The sequence below is a fragment of the Poeciliopsis prolifica genome, unplaced genomic scaffold, assembly GCF_027474105.1.
Source record: "Poeciliopsis prolifica strain line A6 unplaced genomic scaffold, Auburn_PproV2 SCAFFOLD048, whole genome shotgun sequence".
Classification (NCBI taxonomy): Eukaryota; Metazoa; Chordata; class Actinopteri; order Cyprinodontiformes; family Poeciliidae; genus Poeciliopsis; species Poeciliopsis prolifica.
This window is the reverse complement of record NW_026562423.1, coordinates 4,132,848-4,145,752: the sequence shown is the minus strand read 5'-3', so window position 1 is coordinate 4,145,752 and position 12,905 is coordinate 4,132,848. Positions and strand designations below refer to the sequence as shown.

General features: G+C 38.3%; 1 long non-coding RNA gene across 1 annotated transcript; it reads right to left on the bottom strand.

Annotated features, from left to right (window-relative positions):
• Positions 1-3,581: 3,581 nt before the first annotated feature.
• On the bottom strand, positions 3,582-4,256 carry LOC129377593 (uncharacterized). Its single transcript, XR_008607945.1, has 3 exons — positions 4,170-4,256; positions 3,977-4,095; positions 3,582-3,906 (listed from the first exon to the last, which is right to left on the bottom strand). It is a non-coding gene; the product is annotated as an uncharacterized LOC129377593 (long non-coding RNA).
• Positions 4,257-12,905: the final 8,649 nt, after the last annotated feature.

The following is a 12,905-nucleotide window of genomic DNA, read 5'->3' as shown; positions in this document are numbered from 1 at the left end:
CCTTCCAATTGGCAGACAACCACTTTATCTCTTGTCCTACATCTTCAGAACACACCGAAGCATTTACAGGCAGCAGCGTGCGAGAAACCTAAAGGGAAGGAGATAGATAAATAAATGAAACGTGATTGCTTAACTGGGCTAGCATCTGACTCTCAGTGCTGTGTAGTAAAACGAAAGTGGGGAGAGGATGCAGTCAAACACAGAAAAAAGAACATAAGAAACGATCTCAGGAGGCTATATTTGAAAAGGAGCCAGCGGAGGAATGTCAGTCAAATTTTAAATCTGATATAAATGCATCAGATAAGAAAAAAAAAGAAACAAACAAACCGACATATGAGCATTCCTACCATGACCCTGCCCCATTGTTGTTGCTTCATATCCCCCTTTTTTCCCGCAAGGTTTCATTGGTGTGCTCAAATCACAGAAGTGTTTTCGTCACAGGGAAAAATAAACATGCATTCCTAACTCTGAGACTTGCTACAGCAAAGTCGTAGTTGAACAAATGCAAATGCGCTTATTTTTTTTTGTCCAAAACATCTTCTTAAAAGAAAATATGGTGACACTTTATTTGAATGTGTGTGCATAAGGTTGACATGACACTGTCACAAATATAACTATGAACGTGAAGGAGTCTTCATGAATGTTTATAAATGTTCTCATGTTTCATGACAATTGGTAAATTATGCCAAATTTAATGCAAAGTATCACAAAATGTTGTATTAAAAGGCTGTTAAAATGGCCAAGTTTGCATTAATTGATAAATAATGTCACTTTTAATGCAAAATTGAACTAAATCTTACGCTATGAATTGATTGAAAGTGTCAACTTTCCTCTAAAAGTGTCGTTTTTTACCTGAGGACACTTCATGACAGCAGTCGTAAACATTCATTCTCATCCTTCATGTTCATAGTAGGTGCTATATCACGTTTATCACAGTATTATGTCAGTCTTACACGCATCCCTTCAAATAAAGCATTACCGAAAATATTGTGTCCCATTTCAGGGGTGGCATGTTCCTCCAATTTTTGTGTGATAAGAACAAAATGGCGGTTATTCAGATGCACCTCGAGACAGACGTACATTTCATTGTTTGTCATCTGTAATGTGTCTAGTCTTAGTCTAATTGTACTATGTTAATGAAAATATGAGCTGAGGTGTGTACTCTGAAATCTGTTTTTCCTTTCCTCCATTGTCAGTCTGTGCCATTTTATTCTCGCTTTGATGGACACTTTGGATTCCCGAGAGGCCTGAGAAAAGTTGTCTGCTTGCAGCTGCAACATGACTGTCATTACAAGAGAAAAACAAAACTCAGACTGAATGATAATGAGATATGTCCATCTTTGAACAGGGATATTCTGAATGAATCATAATTAACTCAAATCAAATCGTTTTTTTTTTTCTCTCTCTCTCTTTCTCTTGTTCTTTCGTCTCTACTTCTAATCTCTCTCTCACTCTCTTTGCCTTCTATTCTCAATCTGTTTCTGATAAGGTGAAGTCATTGAAGAAAAATAAAATCATTTGGTTGGCCTTAATGTGTTTTGATTTTTCCCATTAGCAACCCAGTCATTCGTCCTCACGTAGATGTGAGCATAATTAATGTCTTTCATCTGCATAAATTTGGTTTCTGAACCACCAGAGCTCTGAGTGGGCCGCTAAACGCTACCATATCGACAAGAAGTTGACTCTGCAATGAAAGTCAAGTTACTAAAAAATATCTAGGTGGGTGCTGTCTTACTTTCTTCAGACTTGCACACCTACACAAACAATTTTGACTGAAATCGAAGAACTTGAAGAACCTAAAAGTACACACAGTAAGTGATTAGCCTTGATTGACACTGTCCAACTGTTGCCAACTCAACAACTTTGGGCAGATCTGAAAAGTGTTTCAAAATTGTAATAGAGGTTTTCAACCCAAAACAGTTGCACTTTCACACTCTATTTAGAGCCACCTGTCAGTAGTACCAATCTGTTTTGTCTGTATTTTGGTCGCCGCTATTCCGTTTTCAAAGTGAGCAGCCGGTGTACGACTTCACTCCTGCCTTCGAATTACACTGATTAAATGACTTGCCAATGAGAAGTGAGCCGTAACTTGGCAGGTCTGCTGTTGTTTCAGTTTTGTTCACATTCAAGCCACAGCTGCCTCTCAGAAAAGCCCTGTCTTTGTCCTCCCTATTAAGACCTACCACGGTTGTTTTTCCACACTCTTCTGACGGCCTTGGCGAAAGAGTCAGCTCGCATCAAGTTAAAAAAGCAGAGGCCTCGAGACACACCTGTGAGAAGAGGTCTGCGCAAAGTGTGTTGACACAGGAGGTGTTCTGTCTGACCCAGACTGACTGTGGCTTTCAGAGAGAAAGTGAGGCAGTTATTAAATTTAATGGTATACTTGATAGCAGCATCACTGCGCTTTTTCTATCTCACAACAAAGTCATATGGCTGGGCGGCACATCTCTGTTGGGGAGTTGTTATGCTCCATGAGCTTTACTCTCCAAGACTGACTGTCTGTTTTGCTTTAAAACATAACCCCAATAAGCTGAAGGAAATCTATCCTTGAACAGGTTGTGAAACATCTATTCTGTCCATTATCATTCTTAGATATTGAGATTTTAATTTGCTCAGTTCTGTCTATTTTCAGCTTATTTCAGAATGAGCTGTTTCAAGGCCTCTTGTCGCTTTAAATCCAAATAAGCCGCTTCTGGCCACGTCCTTCAACTTAGTGTTTATATTCGCACATGATAATGACTGCAAACAGAAGTAGCACCTCTTGCACAAGTGGTTTCTGAATGGTAAGACGACAACAAGACACGTGTCTTCTCCAGCAGCCATTGTAGAGCGCATACAGCCGTAAACCCAACTGACCGAACGTCCTGGAGCTCCACTTGGCTTGCTAGGTGAGGAGTTGGGCTCCATTGGCTTTGCTAGCTTAAGGGTAGTCCCTGCTGAATTATGATGCTACATTATGAAAGTTTTTCTAACAACTTATTTTCCATACACCAAAAAAGATTAACTTATGACCAAAGACCAGCTGTTTGATGGTGTTGGTTTGAGCACTTGGTCTGTTTTTAGAAGCATTAGAGAACCAAATGAAAGTAGCAAAATTTTTACATAAGTCCTCATTAAGTTTTCAGACCTAAACATCAAGACTGAGGGATTTTATCAAACTGTAGGATCAGGTCTCCTGATAACATTTCACTTAGTCATTTCTTTTCTCCTGGACTGATGTAAATCTAACACACAATTCTGTTAATTTTGGCTCAGTGGTACCCGGCCACTGCTTGCCTTTCTCAAAACTTTCAATTTCAATCAAATGTCTGTCATGAAGTTAGTTTTTAAAATTTACTCTGGCGCAGGCAAAAACTGTGGACATGCAGTTTTTGACATCAATGTCAAATATAATTTGGTCTCAAATTACCAAGGAGATATTTGAGCGGCCATCATAGGTGCTTGTGTGACTCGACCGAGGTTTCTTTTATTTATAGGACGCACCAGAACACTGATTAATATACAATAGTTTATTAAACAATTTCTTTAAAACACTTCTCTTTTTAAAAGTACGTTTCAGGCGTACTACTTGGTCCCTGGAAGGGGAAGAGATTCTGTGAAAATAAGGACAATTTAAATCATTCCAAAAGAAATAAATGAACAAACAAAACATGCCATGCAAAAAAGGAAAAACAAGTGAATAAATAAGTTCAATAACAAATAAGCACAGACTGCAAACAAACAAAACACATCAAACAATGGAATAATTGCTGATGTCCGATTTCAGAAGCCGCTCACAACAGGACCGGAGGAGTCACGCCCACATTCCATATACCAGCAGGTTCCGTTCAGAACTGCTCTCGCCACACTGACGGAACAAAACAGCAGAGCGTCCAAAGCGCTGCAATGCCCACTGCAATCCGGTGCCTGAAACAGAAAACACATCAACTGTGGATCTAGGTAAAGTAAATAAAAATAAAAATGCCAGGTAGCTCACCCAGGAGTGGAAGCACAGTTTCCCGGAGAGGGAGCGGACCAACAAGCGAGGACTAGATGGAAGCCACGCGCCGCAACAATCTCCAGCTGCAGCCGCCAATGCCACACCAGCAAACAATGCTGCAGAAACGCACGGCAGGTATGGCACCAGAACCAAACCACAATCCCAGCCAGATGGTACAAATGGCACTTACGATTTTCAGTAAGCCGATCAAACCCACAGGCCACTCAGCCAGCCAGCATGTAGCAGGGGAGACAAAGAAACACGCACCTTGCAGCGGCCTGCATGGCTATAAAGGCACCTGCCCCGCCCACCAATCAACGGTGCGCTTCTTGTTGCACCTGGTGCAGATGAGGAGGGTGAAACACCATCCCACCACACTTGTATATAACTCGATTTGAAATCTGTGGAAAAAATACACAGACACAAGATAATTATGTCTGGAGGCCTTTGCTTCTTGAGTAGTGGGGTAAGTTTCTGGAAGTGCTTTCTTTTTTTTTTTTTTTTTTCTTGCGACAGGTTGCAATGACAAATTCGTTTTCTATTAACTGAGTGCTTTCAAATGCTTGTCATGAAAGGGAGTAATTATATCATAGCTGCAATATTAATTTAAAAGTGGCATTGTTTTGTTCAGTTTGGAGAACTTGACATAATTAAGCTTTTTAAACTGTTCTCGTTTAATTGGCTCCTCGCAAACCACTGCTGGTTTGTATGTTTTTCCAGGAATCATTTTGTTTCTGAATGACTCCCGGTAACCGCCCACCTGACTGTCTCTCCTCTGGTGACACCGCTCCTTGCGGCTTCTGGTGCCAGTTTCGGTGTCATATTTTCAAGTAGATTAATGCTGGAGAACCTTATCGATTATAGATTATTCTTTACACCCAACAACATGAAGTTTCAAAAGAGCAATGTTCACCTCACCGCCAATATCACCAACAATTTGTGCGGCGCAAGTACCGACCAACACTCATTTACTTGGTTTCCGTTGTCCTCTGAACCTCGCAATATTGGGGGGCCTGGGAGACACGGCCACATGTATCCAAGAGTTTAAAGAGATCATCATTTTAATTGCATCATTGCATGCAGGATACACTCTTGATCATGCTGGAGTGGATCCTAACATCTGTCCGCCCCCTAGTATCTGGAATGAAGTCGGCAGAAGGAATTAGGAAACTCTTCAAACTTTTAATTGCGCGTAGGATTCTGGGCATGGAGAGTTTGCCAAGAAAAGAAGTGAACTGTAATGTCTTATTCCCAGCTTTCCCCCTGTCACAGTGTCTTGCTCCGTCTGTATCTTTATTTGGCTTCCCTGCCTCACAGACAAAGTGAATTCTGCTCTCTCTCCAATTTGCATTTGACCCTTCAGAGTTCCCTTAGCATTTGTTTTTTTTTTTTTTTTGTTAAAATTGGCATTTTCTGACCTGCCTAATGTAAGGGAAAATAATAATTACGTGTCTTGCTTCTTTGTGCTGTGTCAGCTGACAAGTTAATTGTGCTAAAGAGGAGACACAGTTTCACTGTCCTCTCCTGATTATTTGAATTAATTGCACTCTTTTGGTGGGGGAGGAACATGATGCCATCAGGATGAATGTACATTGCAAGTGTCATACTGTCAAAGCATGTGACCTTAAATGATGAAAATAGGTAATGTGATACAACATGTCTGTCTTAAATCAGGGGTGAAGTTACTTTTACATTCTAGAAAACTCTCATAAATTCAGTGTCTTCCAAAATCATAAGCTGTCATGAAGCATTCAGTTTCATTTTGAATTAAATATGTGCACCTTGTTTTTTTTTAAGTGGTTGGCTGTTGGGCGTTTATTCCAAAGTATGTTGGTCCTTGTCTACAACTATGATTTCAATGTTGCAAAGCAAATTGATGCACGTTTCTTATTGTAGCAACAACTTAATGAAATTACTGATCTGACTTCAAAGACTAGAGTTCAGACTGCTTTACACTGCTTTAAATTTATTTGATAAAAAAACAAACAAAAAAATCAGTTCATAAATAATAGAGATGTTTGTGAATGTAGAGGAGATGCGCTGTAAAAATATGGAAAATTTCAGCTTTGGATGAACAGAAATATTGGTAAATTTAACATGAAAACCTTGTTAACAAAATGCTGATAGAAATTCCATATAATAACAGAAATTGTGCTGGCAGAAGATTAGCAGCATATTTTCAGATTTCTTTAAGGGATTTTTTTTTAAATGTGTAGAACAATTTGGAGTTCAACATTCCCTAAGCCTGGTGTAGCATGGGAAGAGAAATAAATGGGAAAAATATAGAATTTTTTTTTTTTTACAGAAAGATGGAGTGTTTCTACTTAGGTTCTTCCTTTCCATCCTTCCATTTGTAGTGACTCTCCTCTACTGTGTCCTTTATTTTCTTCTCATTGTGTTCTTCCTACGTTTCTTCCTCTTGCCATCCCTTCATTTACTCCTTCGGTACATATTACCTCCCTTTATTCGGTGTGTTTACTCTTCCTTCCTTAAGTCTTTTCTTTTTTTATTAAATCAGTTTTTTTCCCTACATATTTTAATGAGAAATGTCTGCCATATTTTTGCAAATTGTATGTCAATTCATAAAACCTCTTAAAAGTTGAGTCTAAAAAAATCTAGAACGTTTACATTAAAAAAGCTCTTGGTAAAGCCTCCAGTCTGCCCTTAATAGTGACCCTGTGGGTGAAAACTTGTTTTAGCTTGCAACCTGTCGGGAGCCTATACCCTCCAGACTGCTGGAGATGGGCACTAGTGACCCTGAACAGGGCAGGTCAGGATAAGAAAAATAAAAAAAATAGCTGGATTGATTTCATGACTTATTTTTTTTTTCATCTGGATCCAAGCGGTATTTTGTGTCGCCAAGCGGTTGAAGTGGACGCTCTTTTACTTTTACTTCTTCTTCACAAGCTACAATATGCATTCAGTGCTTGCGAATAAACAGAAATCCTCTAAAAACATGTCGTCACTGAATAGCCAAAAAAATTTAATAAAATGTAACAAGAAGCAAGAATTTCAGTTAGTTCTCTGTGGCTTTTAGTGCAATGATAAAAAGTCGACTTGGTCATTTTGATATCTTATTTCTGTAACTCTAAAGCCTGTGGCTCTTCTGAAATGTTCCTACCGGTAACAATCTGAAAAGAATGGAGGATTTTATTTTACAAATCTGTTTTTTTTTTTTTTTGGGCACTTCTGAATGGAGACGATCATGATGGATCATTTCTGTAGAGACATCATGACAATCCTTTTGACACAAAGAGCGAGACTGAGTCAAAGGAGGAATAAAGGTGAGAGCTGCAATTTTGCTGTTTTTTTTTTTATCCAAATGCAAGCTGAACAATGCATTGATTCCGTCCTTCCAGGAGAAAACCACTTTTAAAATGTTATTTTTAAAAGAAGCAGATTTACTCTGAGAAGTCACACACTGGAAGAAAGACGCCGGACGGATTCTTGATGGGTAAAAGTATTGTGGTCTAAAGGGACACGGAAAAGAAGCACTTTGAGAGAGAGAAAGGGAGAGAGAGAGGGAAAAAAACCCACAACCTGCGTATGATATTGATCGCTTATGATTCTCTATCACCTGCCCGGTCTGTCTGACTTAGAGCATCACAGGGGCAATAAGCTGAGTGGAATAAATGGAGGAAAATCGCAGAATTAGGTTCTTTTTATGCCTCTGAAACATGGCAACACTTTGAGAATGAACTCTGAGGTGTCTAGAAGTGGGAGCCACAAGTATAAAAGGTTTGATTTTCCACAAATTATGTTTCTGCTGGGATGACTTTTTGTTGCATTTTGACGCTTTCAAGCCTTGTTCCTGTCAGATAAGAAAAAAAAAAACCCTCCCTGGGGTGTTTTTGTGTCTGTAAGGCCATATTATCGCTCTGCCTTAACCTTTAGACAACAAGTGGATCAAAATGAATTTCTGAAGATTTCTGGTTTTCCACTGTACTGTCAGTGACAGGCTTTTTATTACTTTATTTAATAAGCATCATGCAGTTACACCATCTACTGAAGTTTCAATGAAAATTAAAATACTATATATTTTCTTTTCAATGCACTGTATTTGAAACTAATATCTTACATTGATTGTGTAGAGTCTATTGAGTTACATACCATAAATCAATGTAGAATTGAGCAGGTTTGTAATATAGACAACAAGGTGGTATAATTAGGTTATTGCAGCAATGCTTCTTCAAAACGAGACGTAACCTCACAAAGGGAGCCTTTTTTTGTTTTTGCTGAAGATAAATCTAGCAAAATTTAAATAGTCGAGACATGATAATAAAAATGGCATGTATTTTCTGAAAGTAATTTTTCTGGGTATTTTATACATTTCTTTGACGTCTAAAATTAGATCTGTTTATTAACTATTAGTGAAGAGCAGTGCTGAAACTCAGAAATGTTGCAGATGCAGCAGTTTTACTTGTTGAGCTACATAATCAAATACTATTACAAATTATTTACGCAATGATAAATACTTTGCTTAGTTGGAAACTAACCAAAATAGACTAGGCCTCAACAAAGATTTCAATATTTATTTATGTGAAAGTGCTATGTCTGTTTTTACTTTGTTGTTGTTATTTTAACCTGACTTTGCCATTGGACTCTGATATAAGCTTTTTTTTGCTGCTGCTAATTGGGTGTCAGATGTTTAGAGATGGAGCACTGTTAATGCACACATGCAAAGTGTGCATGTGTAACTACCTCTTTATAATGGCTGATTGTATGTTTTACTCCCCTAGAAATGCTTGTGCTGAAGCACTTCAGAAATGCTATTGGTATTTTAGACCATGCCAATGTTCTTTGGAGATATTCTTTGTTGAACTGCTTTCAGACACATCACATGGTCCCCCTGTGTGTGGGTGTGGGGTGTGTGTGTGTGTGTGTGTGTGTTTTCTTTTTTAACTCTGAAAAGACTTTCTCACCATTTTTTAAATTATTATTATTTTTTATTTTTATTTTTTTTTACTGTAGAGAACCTGCCAGTTCAGTCACACTGAAACCTTCCACAGCGTGACCCAGAAAACTGAAACTGCCTAATGAATGTGCCGAGAGAGAATGACAGCGAGCGCCATCTCTGAGTCAACGAGGCCAATTCAAAGAACAGCGTGTCAAAATTCCCCACCCGGCCGACCGTGCAACAGAGAGGAAGTGTTGGCTGGACTGGGTGTCCATCTGTGTTGTTGAAAGGAAGAATGAGTCTCATGTTTCAGGTGGGTCTCTCTTTGTTGTTCTGCTGCTGCGAATCTGAAAGAGACTAGAGTGTTTTAGGAAACTGAATTGCTTTTCAAGTGCCCACTTTTCATGAGCATTTGATTAGAATTGGAATGATTTGGCAGAAGTTTTTTTTTTCCTTTGGATTTCTGGGGGTCTGAATTTGAGCCCTTACATAGCAAATTAGCTGAATATTCACATTAGTGACCAATAACTGTAGTATTAATACTGTTTTTGTGTTGGACATCAACACAAAAATGTCAATACTTGATAAAAGTTTCTCGTGGTTTATGTTCATTCACAGGTTTTGGATGCAATACATTGTTCATTCATAGGGATGTTGACAATGGTCAAAACAGTGTGTGATAAAAACAAGCTAACAATTATCAAAAAGAAACTGCATGGTTATGCCTTATTACGTCTCTTCTTAGACGTAATAAGTCTAAATCACAACAAAGCTCTTCAACAACATCAGTAGATATTGTTTCAGCTCTCTGTGAGTAACAATACCAGCTTTATTCCAACAGTCGTTCAGACTCGTAAATATTAGATGTAAGGAATGGATAAGGGCTGGGGATGTTTTGTTAAGTCTCTGAATGAGCTGGTTTCTGCTGAAAGGATTTACAAAGGCTTTTGAATCCTGCTTTCATCATCACAGGACCATTTCTATGCACACACACCAGGAAAACCCTGACATTAATCTCCTTCCACTTCTGTGTTGCTTTGTTGTCACTTACGATGTATATTACCTATGACAAAAATGTTTCTTTGTTTCTTTAAGAACAGACTGAACTGTTTCGCTCTTCACTGCTAGTGTTCATTTCAGAGCGTACTACATGCCTTCTTCTAGGTATTTTCTTTTCTTGAATCCATTTTTTTCATTTTATGAAAAATGTTGATAAATTCCTGTAGAATATTTGTATTTTAAAGGCATTGGGAGATTATTTGAGCTTTACATTGATTCTATTTTTGTCTTGCATCACCCCTTTAGCCAAGACTCTTGCCTTAGCTGATTTCTTGTCTTTTTCAGTCCGTGTTGGATAGTACTCTCTTATTTTTAAAATGCCTCAATGTTTGATTCTCCCATTTTTTGATGCATGTTTATGCCTCAGACAGACCCAAAGTTATGATGGTAAAAATCCAATTAAGTTGTCCGTAGCTGAGATCAACACATATAACCTAACATCTACGTTTTACACTTTTACTGGCTGATTTCTCAATATTATTCAAAGATAGGTCATTCACAAATTGAATGAGCCATGTAGGTGTGATGCTGTCTTCTGATGACTGTGATTGGTTGATGAATGAGGGATACAAAAAATTAAAAAAATACACCTCTGGTAATTGATTGATAGAATTTAAATTATACAACTGGGACAAAAGGCGTGTCATGATAATAAAGCAACAATATACTCTATTTATGTCTCCATTATTTTGATTTGTCACAGATTCTCACCATGCTGGTCATTTTACTCATCTGTTTAGTAATGTCGCTGCTCAGTGAAGTTGTTGTTCTGGTGAAATGACCTACATAAAATGCAAGTACCAAAAGGACTAGAAAACCAAACATTGACGGAGGAGCAGTGCCTGCTGCTGGCACAGCTCTATTCATTTTACAGAGTTAATCTTTGCTTTCTGACTCTCTTTTCACCATCTCCCCTCGAGTAAGGTTCACTAAAAGTCCTTCTCACTACTCCTGACAATTTGTCACATTAGGAGCTCTCTTAAAGCCTAAGGTGCTTTGTGAATAACTTTCCTTACCAAAATAAAATCCTAAAAACCTTTTGAATACCAGAAATTCAAATAATTTTTCTGAAATGGTAATATTGTGACTCTCTAAGCTTCTCTTGTTTCTACATTTACGTTGTTGGATGGAAGCACACTTGTAGGTGCATTGATACTGCAGAGAACAAAACTATCCATTTCAACAACAATATCATGCTTAAAAATGTAAAATTAGTAAGTTATCCATGTGTACTGGATAACTTAAGAAGGTATTTAAAGATTCTGCTTTATCGGCTGTCCTGACCGTGAGAAATTATATTATGAAACGTATATGGCATATGTTCCTCAAACATACTTTTTTTTTTTTTTTACTCAAGTTGGAATTTATTTTTTTTTTTTCTGGCTAGAACATTTTATGCTTCACAAGTGAAGTGGAGAGCTCCTGGAAAGTCCTGATATAGCGCTTCCTCTGCAGCATCTGTCAGTTTAGTAATCACACCCACCTTATACTTATGAGCAATCACACAGTTATCTGACACATTATGAAAATAGTTCTGCTAAGTTATGTCAAGAACAAGCTGTGAGAACTGCCATACTTCACCTGCAAGAACAGAAATAGAATTGTCTCTTGCAGTCCTAGATTAGAATGCATTTGTTTTTCAGTGATTAGAGCAGATAGAGGTACAGGGACCTGATAATGGGACAAAGTCACCATACTTTGCCAACTGACTCCTGGAGATGGGGAAATAAAATAAAATAAAAAATTCCCATGCAAGCTTTGGATTTTGGGCAGAAATTTTAAATAAGTGTAGTTTTTCTATTGTTTTAATTAAGCTGTGGAGTGTGCACAGAATCTGTTTTGGGTTAATTAATACAAAAATAAAATGGTGATTTACATGTGGTAATAAATATACTTTAAATGTTCTAATGCATTTTATTTTATTTGTCTTTTAGTAATGAATAGGATCCAGAAGTTTTTTTTAAAAAAAAAGTTCAACTGTTTGTTTTTTAACAATGCGCTATTTTGATGTTTTTCTTTGCTTCAACTCTACCAAGTATCTTTTTTTTTTTTTTTTTTTCCGCATTTTAATCTACCGACTTCTTCCTACGCTGCTTTGTAATAAGTGGCATCTGTAAGAAGCCGCCAGTTCTTTAATTACTGCGACACGGACAATATTTCAAATCCAGACATGTCTCACTTTACCCCTCTTCCCAAACCCCCTCCCCTTTTCTCTGTTTCCTTCTCCCCCGCAAAGCGCGCGCGTAGCGTCCACCTGTGACCCTGCGCGCCCCGACGAACCGCGCAGGGTCACTCAGACTCAGTCTTGGCAGGAGAGCGTTCATCATCATATCGTCAATCGATGAAAAACAAAATTTTACTTCCACTTTATTTTTTGAAACCTGTCCTCTTTCATTAGTTGTAGTTTAGATTTCCGAAGGGCCCACAGGCGCGGTTGTCTCCTGGTGGCTCCGGAGGGTTTATTTACAGTTTCCATGCTCTCCCACTCAGCATGGTGTCTTGCACACTGAGCCTGACGCTCGGGATGCTTGGATACAGGGCGCGGTGGAAAGACGAAGCTGCGTCACTTTTACTGACTTTAGTGGCGGAGTAAACGGAAACCGAGCGGTGATGGATTAAAAATAAAAGCGCACACAAAACACAAACCAGAAAGGGGGCTCGGGAGGAGTTCATGACGGACTGAAGGTTGTAAGGGGGCCCGCATCAATTTTTTTTTAAAATTTTTGTTGAATTATATTTTGAAGACAACTCTTTGGTAGCAAGAGCTTTTGCCCTCCCTACTAAAAAAAACGGAGAAAAATGATCTAAATAAATAAAAATAAATAAAATGATACATTCTAGCTACATTTATTAAAAATAATAATTAAAAAAAATCCTCAAACTCTTAATTTGAAGTGCTCCCCGGAAGTTTAGTTGCCACACTGTCTAGCTTGACGCTGGCACGTTCCCGTGACGCGGAGAAGTCTCGAT